Source organism: Pempheris klunzingeri, chromosome 10 (assembly GCF_042242105.1).
Source record: "Pempheris klunzingeri isolate RE-2024b chromosome 10, fPemKlu1.hap1, whole genome shotgun sequence".
NCBI lineage: Eukaryota > Metazoa > Chordata > Actinopteri > Acropomatiformes > Pempheridae > Pempheris > Pempheris klunzingeri.
In genome coordinates, this window is record NC_092021.1 from 27,756,622 (window position 1) to 27,761,766 (window position 5,145).

Below are 5,145 nucleotides of genomic sequence, written 5' to 3' on the forward strand. Positions count from 1 at the left end.
TGGTCTTAGTCCTGGTTCTGGTCTTAGTCCTGGTCTTAGTCCTGGTCTTGGTCTTGGTCCTGGTCTTAGTCTTAGTCCTGGTCTTAGTTTTTATCTTAGTCCTGGTCCTGGTCTTGGTCCTGGTCTTAGTCCTGGTCTCAGTCCTGGTCTTAGTCCTGGTCTTGGTCCTGGACCTGGACCTGGTCTTGGTCCTGGTCTTAGTCCTGGTCTTGATCTTAGTCCTGGTCCTGGACTTGATCCTTGTCTTGGTCCTGGTCCTGGTCTTGGTCCTGGTCTTAGTCCTGGTCTTGATCTTAGTCCTGGTCCTGGACTTGATCCTTGTCCTGGTCCTGGTTCTGGTTCTGGTCTTGGTCCTGATCTTGGTCCTGGTCTTGGTCCTGGTCTTAGTCCTGGTTCTGGTCCTGGTTTTAGTCCTGGTCTTGGTCTTGGTCCTGGTCTTAGTCTTAGTCCTGGTCTTAGTTTTGATCTTAGTCCTGGTCCTGGTCTTGGTCCTGGTCTTAGTCCTGGTCTTGGTCCTGGACCTGGTCTTGGTCCTGGTCTTAGTCCTGGTCTTGATCTTAGTCCTGGTCCTGGACTTGATCCTTGTCTTGGTCCTGGTCCTGGTTCTGGTTCTGGTTCTGGTCTTGGTCCTGATCTTGGTCCTGGTCTTGATCCTGGTCTTGGTCCTGGTCTTAGTCCTGGTTCTGGTTCTGGTTCTGGTCTTGGTCCTGATCTTGGTCCTGATCTTGATCCTGGTCTTGGTCCTGATCTTGGTCCTGATCTTGATCCTGGTCTTGGTCCTAGTCTTAGTCTTTAGAATAGAAGAATAGAAGAATAGAAAAATATAAATATAGGTGAAAAAGAACATTTTTTTAGAAACAGCACAACACAGTAAACGAACATTCCTGTTTCACATTCTTTGGTTGTATTTTTTAGTGTTGATTGTACTGTTCAGGGTTTGGCTGTATTATTATTATTATTATTATTCAGGGCAATGACAGCTCTGGGGTAGAAACTGTTCTTTAGTCTGTTGGTGCTAGACTTTATTGCCCTGAGACGCCTCCCTGAGGGAAGGAGTTGGAAGAGGTGGTGTCCGGGGTGTGAGGAGTCCCTGATGATGATGCGGGCTCTCCTGAGGCAGCGGGTGCTGTAGATCTCCTCCATAGATGGAAGAGGGCAGCCAGTCAGTCTCTGGGCGGTGACCCTCTGGAGCTGCTTCCTCTCTGCCGCAGTGCAGCTGGAGAACCACAGCGAGATGCCGTGGCTCAGCACCGACTCCACCGAGCGGCGGTAGAAGGACACCAAGAGCTCAGTTCTTAAGTTGTTCTTCCTGAGAATCCTCAGGAAGTAGAGTCTCTGCTGTGCCTTCTTCAGAATCGCTGTGGAGTTTGCAGTCCAGGTCAGGTCTTCACCGATGTAGGTGCCCAGGAACCTGAAGTCCGGCACCATCTCCACCCTGTCCCCGTTTATTGTGATGGGCTGAATGTCCGGTTTACACCTCCTGAAGTCGACAATCAGTTCCTTTGACTCGGAGGTGTTCAGAATGAGGTTGTTGGTGGTGCACCAGACTGACAGTCGCTCCACCTCCACCCTATACGCTGTCTCGTCTCCTCCAGAGATGAGACCCACCATATGTTATCAGACTGGATGAGTTGCACAGACCTCTACTTTAATCAGCTGCACCACCAGAACCAGAAGCAACACCGGAACCAGCATCAATCAGGACCAGTTACCAGCTGTATCCAGTCTGTTTAGTTTATTGATCAGCTGAAGCTTTTCTCCATTTCTGATTCAGTTTCTGAACAAAGTGAATCTCGTTGGTTTGTGGATAAACGGAAGTTTGGAAAATAAGAGAATAGAAATCAAATCTTAAATGAAAAGAGTAAATAAAATGAAGTGATCAATAATGAAAAGACTAGAGAAAATAAACGGAGTGATGAAGAAAGAGGTAAAAATATAAAGGGTAAAAATAAGAGTCCTGATGTGCTCGTCTGTGTGACGCTGATAAAACCATCAGACTGTCCTCAGATCAGCTAAATGTCAGCACGGTAGAAACGGCAGCAGAAACACCTGATGTGATGCTACTGCCACTGCATCACTGCACACTGTCGGCAACAAATAAACCAAATCTGCAGGTTCCAGTTTAGAGAACTATTATCGATATAAATGTGGGTTTTAAAGTCTCCTCCTGTTTGAGAAGCTTTAGAAAACAACAGTCCGCGGAGGGAATCTCCGCCTTCATGTCGTCACTTTGACTGTGATGAACTATTGTTTGAACATTCGTATTCGCTAAAGGGAAAGCAGATGCAGATATGACAAATATTATATACAGTCATGGAAAAAATTATTAGACCACCCTTGTTTTCTTAAATTTCTTGTTCATTTTAATGCCTGGTACCACTAAAGGTACATTTGTTTGGACAAATATAATGATAACAAAAATAGCTCATAAGAGTTTAATTTAAGAACTGATATCTAGCCATTTTCCATGGTTTTCTTGATAATAACCAAAATCACTTAAGTTCTTACATCAATAGCTATCGCAGTGTACTGCCAAAAACAGTGCTTTTAGGCATTCCATGTTTTCTTTTCTGTCTGTTAGTCACATGATACACACAGGAGTTAGTACTTGATTGCATAACCATTGTTTTTGATGACTGCAGCCATGCGTCTTGGCATGCTCTCCACCAGCTTCTGACATTATTCTGCTGTCACAGCAGCCCATTCCTGTTGCAAAAATTCAAACAAATTTGCTTTGTTTTTGGGCTTGTGGTTCCATTTTGAGTTTGATGATGTTCCAAAGGTTTTCAATTGGATTTAGATCTGGTGATTGAGCAGGCCAAGGCATGGTTCGAATGTTCTGGTTCTCCATCCAGGCTTTAACTGACCTTGCCGTGTGGCAAGGGGCATCGTCTTGTTGGAAAATCCAGTCATTCGAGGCAGGAAAGAGTTTACCAGCTGATGGAAGAAGACTGTTTTCAAGAGTAGCCCTGTACGTGACCTGGTTCATTCGGCCTTCACACAATTGCATTTGCCCTGTTCCACCCATACTGAAACAACCCCAGATCATCACGATCCACCCCCATGTTTTACTGTAGGGGCAAGACAGTCTGGTTTATAGGCTTCTCCAGGCCCACTCCAGCCAACTTTTTCCAAGTTGGCTGGAGTGGGCATCAACTCAGCATTGGATTCATCACTGAAGAGAACCTTAGCCCAATCATCAACAGTCCAATCCTTGTGATCCCTAGCAAAGAGTAACCGGGCCTTCCTCTGCCTTTTGTTGATGAAGGGCTTCTTCGGTGCCCTGTGTGACTTCAGACCAGCTTCAAGAAGTCGGTTTTGAACTGTCCTTGCTGAACAAGTCACATTTCTCGACAGTGCCCACTCATTTTTAAGGTCCCTAGAGGTCTGACGACGATTCCTGACACAGGAACGGATGAGTGCACGGTCCTCTCGTGCGGTAGAAAGACGTTTCCTGCCTCGACCAGCTAGCAATTTGGTAGTACCATGTTCGGCTTGCTTTTTCTTGGTGTAATGAACGGCTGTCTTGGAGATCTTCAGTTTTTTGGCTACCTGTCTCTCACTCATGCCAATTTCCAGCAGTGCCAAGATGGCTGCCTTTGTGGCTTCACATAATTCTTTTGTTTTAGGCATTATGTGAGAGCTGACAACTTCTGAGTTGTGCTACGGCTTGAATGTAAGCAGGAAACCACTCTAGGCCTTTGCACGTGCAGTGCTGCTTATGACATGAAATGGCCTCTTATATACCCTGGGAATACAATTAAGCTTAAGCATGTCAAATAGGACATAAAGTATTATGGAATCAGCTGCATTTTTTGTCGTGTTCACTGTATTCTTCAGGTAATATACCTTTAGTGGTACCAGGCATTAAAATGAACAAGAAATTGAAGAAAACAAGGGTGGTCTAATAATTTTTTCCATGACTGTGTTTATAATAACGTTTCACTGAGAGGAAACAATGAGTTTAATCAGAGGGAGACTGATATTTACAACCTCAAAGCCACTTGGATGGAGGCTGAAAACAGAATTTTATTTTGACGACGTATTTCCTGTGTTTCAGGGGAAGCCGTACGTGTTTGACAAAGTCCTTCCTCCAAACACCGAACAGGTTCAGGTGTACGACACCTGTGCCAGACAGATTGTTAAAGGTCAGTCCGCCTCGTTAGTAACTCTCCTTTCCCTTAAAGACCCCGACATGTTTGTAGTTTATCAGCCATGTTTATTGTTTGTCTGCCATGTTTATGTTTGTCTGTCATGTTTATTGTTAGTCTGCCATGTTTATATTTGTCTGTCATGTTTATGTTTGTCTGCCATGTTTATGTTTGTCTGTCATGTTTATGTTTGTCTGCCATGTTTATGTTTGTCTGTCATGTTTATTGTTAGTCTGCCATGTTTATATTTGTCTGTCATGTTTATGTTTGTCTGTCATGTTTATGTTTGTCTGCCATGTTTATGTTTGTCTGTCATGTTTATTGTTTGTCTGCCATGTTTATGTTTGTCTGTCATGTTTATGTTTGTCTGCCATGTTTATGTTTGTCTGTCATGTTTATGTTTGTCTGCCATGTTTGTTTGTCTGTCATGTTTATTGTTTGTCTGTCATGTTTGTACTTTATCAGCCATGTTTATTGTTTGTCTGTCATGTTTATGTTTGTCTGCCATGTTTATTGTTTGTCTGCCATGTTTGTACTTTATCAGCCATGTTTATTGTTTGTCTGTCATGTTTGTACTTTATCAGCCATGTTTATTGTTTGTCTGTCATGTTTATGTTTGTCTGCCATGTTTATTGTTTGTCTGCCATGTTTGTACTTTATCAGCCATGTTTATATTTGTCTGTCATGTTTATGTTTGTCTGCCATGTTTGTTGTTTGTCTGTCATGTTTATGTTTGTCTGCCATGTTTGTTGTTTGTCTGTCATGTTTATGACAGACAAAGCAACCAGAATAATAACAGCAGCTTCAGCACTGATAACAGGAATATGACTAATAATTAGCATTATGGTAACATTGACAAACATGGCAATAGTTAATAATGTATGTTGTACGTATGATGTCTTTTGTGGTAGTTGTATTTGTTATGATTGTTGTATGTATTTAATGTTTTGTTGTACATATGTATCATGTTTGTTATGTTCTGTGTTTCAGATGT